This window comes from Hordeum vulgare, chromosome 6H (assembly GCF_904849725.1).
Source record: "Hordeum vulgare subsp. vulgare chromosome 6H, MorexV3_pseudomolecules_assembly, whole genome shotgun sequence".
In the NCBI taxonomy this organism is placed as follows: Eukaryota; Viridiplantae; Streptophyta; class Magnoliopsida; order Poales; family Poaceae; genus Hordeum; species Hordeum vulgare.
Window position 1 is genome coordinate 408,802,075 of NC_058523.1, and position 13,743 is coordinate 408,815,817.

The following is a 13,743-nucleotide window of genomic DNA, read 5'->3' on the forward strand; positions in this document are numbered from 1 at the left end:
TTCATTAACCAACAACTCATGAAGCTAGAAGCCGACGTCAACTTTCTTATTATACAATTCAGGCGACAACGGACCCTCTTCCTCCAATTCTTCCAGACGAGCCAGTTCGTTCCTAAGCTCTTCTTTTCTGTTCTTATCATGGCCGAACTTATCCGAGCCCCATCCCTTAAAGTAGGTTTTAATCCTTTTCAACTTAATGTTCAGGATATCTATGGGATCAACAGATCGCACAGGCCTGGACCAGATTCTGCTAACAGCGGACATGAACTTATCATCTTTGATCCAAGACAGATCAAACCAAAATTCACGAGGTTTAGGCGCATCCCTCCCCTCCTCCCCCGAACTAAGCAACAGAGGACTGTGATCAACAGTCTCCCTAACCAATTTCCTGACCGAAACAAGAGGAAATAAATCTTCCCATGTTTCAGACATCAGAATACGATCAAGTTTCTCTAAAGTAGGATGAGCTTGATTATTGGTCCAGGTATACTTACCCACACTAATATGGATCTCTCTCAATGCCAAAGTATTAATAACTGAATTGAAAAGATTCGTGGATTTGCGGATAGAGAAGCTCTTGTTCTTCTCCCGGAGTGTCTCAAAATATTGAAATCACCTCCCACTATGTACGGTACTTTCATATTACTGCACATAGATGCTAGCTCCACCAAAAATTCTTCTTTGGATTCCTCATGAGCAGACCCATATACCACCAACAAACCCCATACTATCTTATTCCTCTTATCGTCCAGGACCATTTGCAAGATATACTTGCCTTTGGTGCAGGATATAATGTCCAGAGCGTCATGTCTAACTCCACACAAAACCCCTCCAGATTTACCTCTGGATGGAATCCACTCCCAGTTAAACAGGCCAAAGGGGTCCGGCCTCCTAAGGCATTTAGGGGAAAAATCTTTTTTAATGGTCTCTTGAAGACCCAAGAAATCCAAGGAATGATCACGAATTAGGTGAGTGAGGCAGGTGGCCATTCCTTTCTTGCCTACCCCCCGACAGTTCCAAATGAGACTTCTCATTTGGAACGCTTCTTATGGAATTTTGCCCGAGTAACTCCACCAGGGGACATGGTAGAGTTACATTTCCCTCCCTCATTCTCTTCTTTCTTTTTCTGACTTCTAGTCACAGGTCTAGAAATCTTCACAATAGGTTTTCTATTATTTTTCTTTTTAGATTTAGTAATAGATTCACTTTCAAATATTGTTTCATCTTGGTCCAGCCATTCTAAGCTAACAGGGGTACTATGTCCCAAGCCATTGGTGATAAACATATCATGTTCCTGTTTTTCTTGGCTCGTTTTCTTCTTAAGGTCAAGCTCTTCTCTAACCTGTTCCAGCTCTCTAAGCACATCAATACAAGCAAAGCTACCATCAGGAATAATCACCCCCATATTGCTAGCTCTACTAATCAACTCAACATCAGAAAGGACACTAAAAGAGTTATTGCGAAGCTGAGGGTTACCTTCCAGATCTCTCTTACTAGCCAACCTCCTGGCTCTGTCCTCCACCTTCTCCTGCATCCCACATGTATTTCTCTTACTGAACCTAGTGGCACCTTCAGAAGCAATGGGAGGAGTAGGAATCACATCCACATTGTTATCAGTTTCAGGTGACAGTACCACATAATCACATGAGATTTTCATGTTGGGATCAGCCTCCCCTTCCAGCTCCGACACCTGCCAATTATTAGTTACAACATCTGCATACGACAGGGATTTTCGGACAACAGAACTAAAAGTCACCTGGACATCCTTCAGATCATTCTGTGTCTCCGGGGTATTGTTCTCTCTATCCAGTGGAACATGCACAATCCACTTAGATGAGTCATTTAAGTACTCCTCATGATCCAGCTGCATTGACTCAATTAACAGCTCATCATCTTCCTCGCTCTCCTCAGATACTGACACTTCCTTCTCTAGAGAGGGAAAACGACCGTTTTTACCCCCCCCCCCTATATGACTGGCCAAATCTGTTAGCCCCCGAGGATTCAGAATAACTATCATCTTTCTCATTATCATGATGTTCACGTTTACGCTTAGGTGTCAGGTTCTGTTTAGAGGCATCATCGCGTGCAATAGGCACCGAGGTTTCCTCCGTGACAGTGTTCTTAACCAGCACTTCTTCCACCTCATAAGTAAACTTGTAAAAACGACTCCCCAACACCCCTTCAGCAGAGGTTGGGATTTGATCAACATGCCTACAGCCAATCTTAGCTCTAACTGACGCAGGTCGATTGAGGGTTGACATATCCACCTCTAAGGTAATTCCCACAAGCCCTCCAACATAAGCAACAGTCTTGTTGCATCTTTTGTTAATAGGTATCCTACCAATCTTAACCCAAGCCACTTCCAGCAACCCCTCGGATTCCAAATCATCTGACCAAGGTGAGAATTTTACACTAACCCCACATTTTTTAAGCTTCACATGCTCTACAAACAATGCACGTTCTATCTCCCTAGGATTAGGCATTATCATAAAAAATCTCTGAGGATCAAAGAATTTAGCAGAGCATCTCCATCCCTGGCCTACATACACACTCAGCTGAGCCTCAATATCCTTTGTGAGTGCAGACCCTTCAGTGATAGTAACAATGATGTTGTGATTTCTATCCCTAGACTGTCTCTCAACATAAAAATCAGGGATGTAAAAGAAACCTTGCCCCTTAGCTTGGAAAGAACACATCACAGGTATACATTCCCAAGGAATGAACTCTCCAAAAATCAGAGACAGGTGACCTTTTTTCTTACATCTATCGCATATGGCCTGAGGACATCTAGCAGTAGTATGCCCCATTGCATGACAGATCTGGCAAGGAGAAGCAGAAGGAATGATGTTACCAGGCTTAGCAGGAAGATCCCGATCTCTCACAGGGGCATTCCTTCCCCCAGCATCAGATCCCCCCTCCCAACTTTTCCTGGTGAGGAGGGGCCGCCTGCCTGTCTGAAATAGCCTTGCCATCATGATGGGGCGAAGATCTTCCTTCACCCCCTTCCTTCCACGGCTCCTGGTGGCCGCGATCTTCTTTTTCTCCCCCTACCGCAGCATCCCATTTGTCAAATCGAGACGCATTAGATCCAGAGGCTCTAGTCGAAGAAGAAGCCACTGTCTCTGATTTGCGCTTCCACATGTTGGAGTCGAAACCCCGTACGACTCCTCGGTTGAACCTCCCCGCACCACGACCATGGCGCCCCGCACCAAAACCGTCCCCTCTCATCTTAGGTTTCTGGGTGGGTAGAGGATGAACAAGAGGAGGAGGAGGAGGAGCAGCAGTTACTTGCGCATAGGAGCGGGGATCCCCCTATCTTCCCTTCCCACCAGGAGAAGTTCTGGCTAACCCTAGCGCGAGCGCCGCACATATCGCCCGCCACCCCGCACATCCCACCACCAGGGAGTGCGTCACCGAAATGGAGCGCCTGATGCTCACCGCGAGAAGGGCGCGCCGCCGAGACGAGGCCTGTCACCCGCCCCGAAGGAGCACGCGTCGGGGAGGTAGCGCCTCCGAGAGAGAGCGCGTCGCCGTGAGGGAGCACGCCGTCGAGAGGAAGCGCGCCGCCAAGAGGGAGCGCGCCGCCGGGGGGAGCGCACCGCCGGGCCCTCCATGTTGTGGCTGTTGCGGGCGAGCTTCGAGTCCGTGGTCAACAAGTAGTCGGGAGTCTGCTCACCGGAACATGTGGTGTTAAATGTGGCCGAGCGTGATGATGGTGGCCGCCGTGGCGCAGAGCAGCGAGGCCACCATGTATGCCACCGCCGCCCAATCCATCGCTGCCACCACCGGGCCGCATTGGCGGGTGCGACGAGACGTGAGGCGCGATGGCCACTACCGTTACCTGTCCCTCTCTCGAGTCTCGTCTCCCTCCCGCTCATGGCGTCCGGTGTGGGTTTGGTCGGGGGACGAAGGGGAGTGACCGAGGCCTCGATCTGGTTCTGGGAGAGAGAGGGAGGCGGAGACGAGTTGCCTGATCTGGGAGGGGAGGGACAGGGGGAGGTGGCGGCGGCAATCTGGGAAGGGAGGCATGGGGGGCGATCTGGCAGGAGTTCGTTGTCTCTCCGTCTCTCCATCCAACGAGACAAACAAGGGTTCGTGGTTGATGGATGGATGGATGTGTGCCATGTCATCGATCCATGGCATCAACGTTTCCACCAATGACAATTGTAATTGTGTTTGTTATTTTGTTTCTTTTATGTATTTTTCATCAATTCAAGCATGTATCAACTATTTTTGCAATATGGATCCACTCCATTTAAAAGAAATATTAGACCATATTTCTGTCCAATTAACCAAATGATTGTGTATTAAAAGCTTTCAATCTAGCTTCCATCAAATTGATAAATTTATTTCGAATCATCAGAAACCGAGTCAAATTTGAATTATATGTGCACAAGTGTGCATCTTGAAACTGCAAACAATATTGCCTAAGGAAGTTTTCATTTTCTTTGAATGGAAAATTCATTTTCCATTTTTCAAGTGACCAAAGCTAGTTTTTTCTCAAGGGCCTACCATAGATTTTTTGCAAAATTGGACCATATAATTTTTATAGAATACTAGTCCATATTTAATTTACAAATGACCAAATGGTTGGGTGTAAAAATATTTGAGCCACCTCTCGTGAAAAAGACAAATTTCCGTCGATCGAGCAGAAAGCGGGTCAAATTTAAACTGCAGCTCCCTCATAGTTTGCTCACGATTTTTTCCAAAAAGAATTTCTAGGTAGATAGGTATCTATTTAATCACACAAACACCAAAAGTTTTCCAATATTCAACCACTAGCTAGGAAGGGTCATGCCCACAGTTTTGACTGCATTTTGAAACGGGCAAGCAAAATTAAAAAAAATCAAAAAATTGTGAAACCTTCCCATTGTGTCACTATATGTGACAAAGTTACTAGGAAAAATAACAAACTTGTAATACGGTAATTATTTTTAAAAAATGTTCTCACAAATGAGCTATCATGTGTGAAGATTCATTGTTTTCAAGCCAAATGATCAATCTTATGGCCACATTCATGGCATAGTTTGTTCAAAAGATATAATATTGTGCACAAGGGTGCATATTGGAATGGCAAACAATGTTGCTTAAGGAAGTTTTCATTTTCCTTGCACAAAAAAATCATTTTCCATTTTTCGAGTGCCCAAAATGAGTTTTTTTTTGTGAAGGACCTACCATATATTTGTTGCAAAATTGGATAAAGTCATTTTTCTAAAAGACTATGCCATATTTAATGTACAATTGACCAAATTGTTGGGTTTCAAAAGCATTTATCCACCCTCGTGCAAAAGACAATTTTCTCCTGATTCAGCTGGAAGCGGATCAAATTTGAACTGCAGCTCCCTCAATGTTTGCTCCTGATTTTTTCAAAAATAATTTCTTGGTATATAGGTATCTATTTAATCACAGAAACACCAAATTTTTTCCAATATTCAATCACCAGCTAGGAACGGTCATGCCCACCGTTTTGACCGCATTTTCAAACGGGCATGAAAAATTCAAAAAAATAATCAAAAAATAGGAAAACCTTCCCAATTGTGTCACTATATGTGACAAAGTTACAGGAAAAATAACAAACTTGTAATACGGTAATTATTTTTAAAAAGTGTTCTCAGAAATAAGCTATCATGTGTGAAGATTCATGGCTTTCAAGCCAAATGATCAACCTTATGGCGAGATTCATGGCATAGTTTGTTCAAAAGATCTAATATTGTGCACAAGGGTGCATATTGGAATGGCAAACAATGTTGCTTAAGGAAGTTTTCATTTTCCTTGCACAAAAAATTCATTTTCCATTTTTCGAGTGCCCAAAATGAGATTTTTGGGAAGGACCTACCATATATTTGTTGCAAAATTGGATCAAGTCATTTTTCTAAAATACTATGTAATATTTAATATACAATTGACCAAATGGTTGGGCGTTAAAAGCTTTTATCCAACCTCGTGGAAAAGACAATTTTTTGTCGATTTAGCTTGAAGCGGGTCAAATTTGAACTATAGCTCCCTCATTATTTGCTCCTGATTTTTTCCAAAAATAATTTCTAGGTAGATAGGTATCTATTTAATCAGAGAAACACCAAAAAAACAATCCAATATTCAACCGCTAGCTAGGAATGGTCGTGCCCACCGTTTTGACCGCATTTTGAAACGGGCCTGAAAAATTCAAAACGAAATCAAAAAATTGGAAAATCTTCCAATTTTTCATTATATGTGACCAAGTTACCAGGAAAAATAACAAACTTGTAATACGGTAATTATTTTTAAAAAGTGTTCTCAGAAATGAGCTATCATGTGTGAAGATTCATGGCTTTCAAGTCAAATGATCAATCTTATGGCCACATTCATGGCATAGCTTGTTCAAAAGATATAATATTGTGCACAAGGGTGGATATTGGAATGGCAAACAATGTTGCTTAAGGAAGTTTTCATTTTCCTTGTATGAAAAATTCATTTTCTATTTTTCAAATGCCCAAAATGAGTTTTTTTGTGAAGGAGGTACCATATATTTGTAGTAAAATTGGACCGAATCATTTTTCTAAAATACTATGACATATTTAATGTACAATTGACAAAATGGTTCGGTGTAAAAATGTTTGGGACACCTCTCGTGAAAAAGACAACCCCCCCTGTTTTAATAGGAAGCGGGTCAAATTTGAACTGCAGGTGTATTATAGTTTGCTATTTATTTTTCCTAAAAATCATTCATAGGTACATAAGTATCCATTTAATATGAAATACATGGTGTGGTGGCAGTACGTCAAGGTTTGAATGGTGTCTGAGGGACCCAACTCTAGAGCGCGCAAACTGGCATGCCAACCGTGTGGTCACCGCGTAAACTTGGCGTTGCCATGTGTTATGGGTGGCCTAGGCATGTCTGATGTGTCGGACACTCCCCCGGTAGGTGTTATGAAGAAGAACAAAACATAAGAATCTTACAAGGAGACGGAACTAAGTTCAAACATGAATTAGCAGCCAAGTGTTTGATTAACGTTGGGGGAAATGAACATGGCCAATGAGCCTGAGTTTTGGCTAAGGATGATCATCAACTAAGGATACTCTCTTGGCAAAATGTCTACTCAAACGGAGGAGCCTAGATGGCACTTGCTTTGCAAAGTATCAAACTAGACATAAATATGAATGTTGAAGCTAGGCTCAAATGAATGAATGGATTGAGCTGAAATTTTGCGGAGGAGAGTAATTTGGGCATATGTAGGTACTATTCAAATTTGATACCATTTGGACGTGCCAAAGTGGCACTTCCTTCACAATGCTCTTCTCTGGACAGAAACTTGGGAAAATTATTTAGAGAAATTGGAAAAATGAAATAAGCTAAAATTTGGTGGAGATAAGTTATATGCGTATCAAGATTCCCTCGTAAACTTTCGTAAATAATTAAGCTATATAAAATATAGTTGCTTCACAAACTAAAAATATGACCATAATAATGTTGGAAATATGCCCTAGAGGCAATAATAAATTAGTTATTATTAAATTTCCTTGTTCACAATAATCGTTTATTATCCATGCTAAAATTGTATTGATTGGAAACTCAAATACATGTGTGGATACATAGACAACACACTGTCCCCACTGAGCCTCTAGTTGACTAGTTCGTTGATCAAAGATGGTCAAGGTTCCCTGACCATAGGCAAGTGTTGTCACTTGATAACGGGATCACATCATTAGGAGAATCATGTGATCGTCAAGACCCAAATTATATACGTAGCATATTGATCGTGTCATTTTATTGCTATTGTTTTTTGTGTGTCAAGTATTTGTTCCCATGACCATGAGATCATATAACTCACTGGCACCGGAGGAATGCCTTGTGTGTATCAAACGTCACAACGTAACTGGGTGTCTATAAAGGTGCTCTACAGGTATCTCCGAAGGTGTCCATTGAGTTAGTATGAATCAAGATTGGGATTTGTCACTCCGTGTGACGGAGAGGTATCTCGGGGCCCACTTGGTAATACAACATCACACACAAGCCTTGCAAGCAATATGACTAAGTGTAAGTCATGGGATCTTGTATTACGGAACGAGTAAAGAGACTTGCCAGTAACGAGATTGAAATAGGTATGCGGATATTGACGATCGAATCTCAGGCAAGTAACATACCGAAGGACAAAAGGAATGACATACGGGATTATATGAATCCTTGAAACTGAGTTTCAACCGATAAGATCTTCGGAGAATATGTAGGATCCAATATGGCATCCAAGTCTTGCTCTTGGATATTGACCTAGGAGTACCTCGGGGCATGTCTACATAGTTCTCGAACCCGCAGGGTCTGCACACTTAAGGTTTGGCGATGTTTTAGTATAGTTGAGTTATATACGTGGTTACCGAATGTTGTTCAGAGTCCATGATGAAATCACGGACGTCACAAGGGTTTCTGAAATGGTCTGGAGATGAAGATTGATATATAGGATGACTTCATTTGGTTACCGGAAAGTCTTCGGACATTACCGGGAATGTACCGGGAGTGACGAATGGGTTCCGGAAGTTCACCGGGAGGGGGGAAACCCTCCCGGGGGAAGACCAAAGGACTTATGGGTGGTGCACCAGCCCTTAGTGGGCTGGTGGTACAGCTGAATAAGGCCTATGCGCCATAGAGAGAAAACCAAAGAAAAAAAGGAAAAGGTGGGAAGGAAGGGAAGGACTCCACTTTCCAATCCTATTTTGAGTAGAATTGGAGTAGGAGTCCTAATCCTCCTCTTGGCCGGTGCACCTTGAGGGCTTGGCCCTCAAGGCAAGTCCCTCCCCTACCTCCTATATATACTGGTGATTTAGGGCTGATTTGAGACAACTTTGCCACGTGCAACTCAGATCTAGACACCATAGTTTTGCCTCTAGATCGTATTTCTGCGGAGCTCGGGCGGAGCCTTGCAGGAGTAGATCCTTCATCACCACCGGAGCGCCGTCACGCTGCCGGAGAACTCATCTACTTCTCCGTCTTGCTTGCTGGATCAAGAAGGCCGAGATCATCATCGAGCTGTACGTGTGCTGAACGCGGAGGTGCAGTCCGTTCCGCACTAGATCGGAGCGGATCGTGGGACGGATCACGGGACGGTTCGTGGGGCGGATCGAGGTACGTGAGGACGTTCCACTACATCAACCGCGTTTCTTAACGCTTCCTGCTCTGTGATCTACAAGGGTACGTAGATCCAAATCTCCTCTCGTAGATGGACATCACCATGATAGGTCTTTATGCGCGTAGGAATTTTTTTGTTTCCCATGCGACGTTCCCCAACAGTGGCATCATGAGCTAGGTTCATGTGTAGATGTTATCTCGAGTAGAACACAAAGGGTTTTCGTGGACGGTGATGTCCGATTTGCTGCCCTCCTTAGTCTTTTCTCGATTCGGTGGTATTGTTGGATTGAAGCGGCCCGGAACGACATTATTCGTACGCTTACGAAAGACTGGTTTCATCGCTTGACATGCAACCTCGTTGCATAAAGATGACTGGAGGGTGTCGGTTTCTTCAACTTTAGTTGAATTGGTTTTGATCGAGGCGGTCCTGGCAGAGGTTAAATAGAAATTTGCACATCTCCGTTGTGGTTTTTGCGTAAGTAAGATGCGATCTACTAGATACCCGTATCAACCACGTAAAACATGCAACAACAAATTAGAGGACGTCTAACTTGTTTATGCAGGGTATGCTTGTGATATGATATGGCCAATGACATGATTTGATATATTGGATGTATGAGATGATCATGTTGTAATAGTTAATATCGACTTGCGTGTCGATGGTACGGCAACCGGCAGGAGCCATAGTGTTGCAGATGCGTTTACTATATTGCTAGGACGTAGCTTTAGTAGTAATAGCATAAGTAGCACGACAACCCCAATGGCCACAAGTTGATGGAGATCATGATGATGGAGATCATGGTGTGGCGCCGGTGACAAGAAGATCGTGTCGGTGCTTTGGTGATGGAGATCAAGAAGCACATGATGATGGCCATATCATGTCACTTATGAATTGCATGTGATGTTAATCCTTTTATGCACCTTATTTTTCTTAGAACGACGGTAGCATTATGAGGTGATCTCTCACAAAAATTTCAAGATGAAATTGTGTTCTCCCCGACTGTGCACCGTTGCTACAATTTGTCGTTTCGGGACACCATGTGATGATCGGGTGTGATAGACTCAACGTTCACATACAATGGGTGCAAAACAATTGCACACACGAAACACTCGGGTTAAACTTGACGAGCCTAGCATGTGCAGAGGTCGAGCATGAATCATATAGTTGATATGATTAGCATAGAGATGCTTACCAATGAAACTATTCTCGACTCACGTGATGATCAGACTTGAGATAGTGGATTTGGATCATGTACCACTCAAATGACTAGAGAGATGTACTTTTTGAGTGGGAGTTCTTAAGTAATATGATTAATTGAACTAATTATCATGAACATAGTCTAATGGTATTTGCGAATTACGATGTAGCTTGCGCTATAGCTCTACTATTTTATATGTTCCTAGAGAAAATTTAGTTGAAAGTTGATAGTAGCAACTTTGCGGACTGAGTCCGTAAAACTGAGGATTGTCCTCATTGCTGCGCAGAAGGCTTATGTCATTAATGCACCACTCGGTGTGCTGCACCTCGAGCGTCGTTTGTGGATGTTGCGAACATTCGACCTACACATTTTTGATGACTACGTGATAGTTCAGTGCATAATACTTAATGGCTTAAAAGCAAGGCGCCAAAGACGTTTTGAAAACGTCGCGGAACATAAGAGATGCTCTAAGAGATGAAATTGAGATTTCATGCTCGTGCTCTTGTTGAGAGGTATAAGACCTCCGACAAGATTCTTTGCCTACAAAGTAAAGGAGAAAAGCTGAAATCGTTGAGCATGGTCTCGGATTGTCTGTGTACAACAATCACTTGAATCAAGTGGGAGTTAATCTTCCAGATGAGATAGTAATGGTTCTCCAAAGTCACTGCCACTAAGTTGCTAGAGCTTCATGATGAACTATAACATATCAAGGATAGATATGATGATCCTTGAGCGATTCGCAATGTTTGACACTACGAAAGTAGAAATCAATAAGGAGCATCAATTGTTGATGGTTAGTAAAACCACTAGTTTCAAGAAGCGCAAGGGCTAGAAGGGATACTTCATGAAACGGCAAACCAGTTGCTGCTCTAATGAAGAAACCCAAGATTGAACCCAAACACGATACTAAGTTCTTCTGTTATGAGGGGAACGGTCACTGACGCGGAGCTACCTAGATACTTGGTAGATAAGAAGGCTCGCAAAGTCGACAGAAGTATATTTGATATACATGATACTGATGTGTGGTTTATTGGTACTCCTGGTAGCACGAGGGTATTGGATACCGGTTCGGTTGCTAAGTGATTAGTAACTCGAAATGAAAGCTACGGTATAAACGGACACTAGCTAAAAGCGAGCTGACGATATGTGTTGGAAGTGTTTCCAAGGTTGATGTGATCAAACATCGCACGCTCCCTCTACCATCGGGATTGGTGTTGAACCTGAATAATTGTTATTTGGTGTTTACGTTGAGCATGAACATGATTGGATCATGTTTGTTGCAATATGATTATTCATTTAAAAGGAATAATAGTTATTTTATTTGCTTGAACAATTACCTTCAATGGTTTATTGAATCTCGATCATAGTGTTACACATGTTCATAATATTGGTGCCAAAAGACACAAAGTAATAATGATAGTACCACTTATTTGTGGCACTTCCGCTTGAGTCATGATGGTATACAATGCATGAAGAAGCTCCATCCTGATGGATCTTTGTACTCACTCATTTTTTAAACGTTTGAGACATGCAAACCATACCTGTTGGTATTAACGCATGAAGAAACTCCCTGCAGATGGATCGTCTGGACTCGCTTGATTTTGAATCACTTGAGATATGCAAAACATACCACATGGAACAAGAGAGTAACTTGTTGGGAGTGATACATTTTTGATGTGTGCAGTATTGGAAATATGCCCTAGAGGCAATAATAAATTAGTTATTATTATATTTCCTTGTTCATAATAATCGTTTATTATCCATGCTAGGATTGTATTGATTGGAAACTCAAATACTTGTGTGGATACATAGACAACACACTGTCGCTAGTGAGCCTCTAGTTGACTAGTTCGTTGATCAAAGATGATCAAGGTTTCCTCGCCATAGGCAAGTGTTGTCACTTGATAAAGAGATCACAACATTAGGAGAATCATGTGATGGACAAGACCGAAACTATGAACGTAGCATATTGATCGTGTCGTTTTATTGCTATTGTTTTCTGCGTGTCAAGTATTTGTTCCTATGACCATGAGATCATATAACTCACTGGCACCGGAGGAATACCTTGTGTGCATCAAACGTCGCAACGTAACTGGGTGACTATAAAGGTGGTCTACAGGTATCTCCGAAGGTGTCCGTTGAGTTAGTATGGCTGAAGACTGGGATTTGTCACTCCATGTGACGGAGAGGTATCTCGGAGCCCACTCAGTAATACAACATCACACACAAGCCTTGCAAGCAATGTGACTAATTGTAAGTCACGAGATATTGTATTACAGAACGAGTAAAGAGACTTGCCGGTAACGAGATTGAAATAGGTATGCGGATACCGACGATCAAATCTCGGTCAAGTAACATACCGAAGGACAAAGGGAATGACATACAAGATTATATGAATCCTTGACACTGAGGTTCAACCGATAAGATCTTCGGAGAATATGTAGGATCCAATATGGGCATCCAGGTCCCGCTATTGGATATTGACCGAGGAGTGTCTCGGGTCATGTCTACATAGTTCTCGAACCCGCATGGTCTGCACACTTAAGGTTCGGTGATGTTTCGGTATAGTTGAGTTATAGGTGTTGGTAACCGAAAGTTGTTCCAAGTCCCAGATGAGATCCAGAACGTTACGAGTAGCTACGGAATGGTCCGGAGGTAAAGATTGATATATATAGGAAGTCGTGTTTTGGTCACCGTAAAAGTTTCGGGCTCATCGGTAGTGTACCGGGAGTGCCGGGAGGGGTGCCGGGGGACCATCGGGAGGGGTGTCACGCCCCAAGGGGTCTCATGGGATATGGGAAGAGATAAACCAGCTCCTAGTGGGCTGGAATAAGTTCCCACTAAGGCCCATAAGGTTTGAGAAGGAAAAAACACAAGGTGGAAAGAGTTTCCAAGTGGGAAGGTGGAATCCTACTCCAAGTAGGATTGGAGTAGGACTACTCCACCTCCAATTTCGGCCAAACCTTGAGGGTTTGAGGCTGACTCCTTGATGTCAGTTGTGCTTCCCCGGCAATGGCACCAGAAGAATGCTGCTAGCACTCTCCCGCAATGGAAACTAGAAGAATGTTGTTGACGGCCCACCAGCGCGTGGGATAGTAGCAGTTTTCGAGGGTAGAGTATTCAACCCAAATTTGTTGATTCGCCAGGCAGGAGGTGAGAGAATACTCTCGAGTATTAGCAGCTGAATTTGTCTGATTCAACCGCACCTGAAAGACTAGTATCTGCAAGCAAAGCAGTAGCAGCAAAATAACGAGTAACAGCATTGGCAAGGAACAGCAGTAGTGACAGCAGTAGCAAGTAGCAATAGTAGCAAGCGACAGTAGTAGCAACAGTAGCAGCAGAGCAAGACAAGTAACAGCAGCAACAACAGTAGTAACAGCAGTAGAGCAAAACAAGTAACATCAACAGTAACAGTAGTAACAGCAGCACAGCAAAACAAGTAACAAC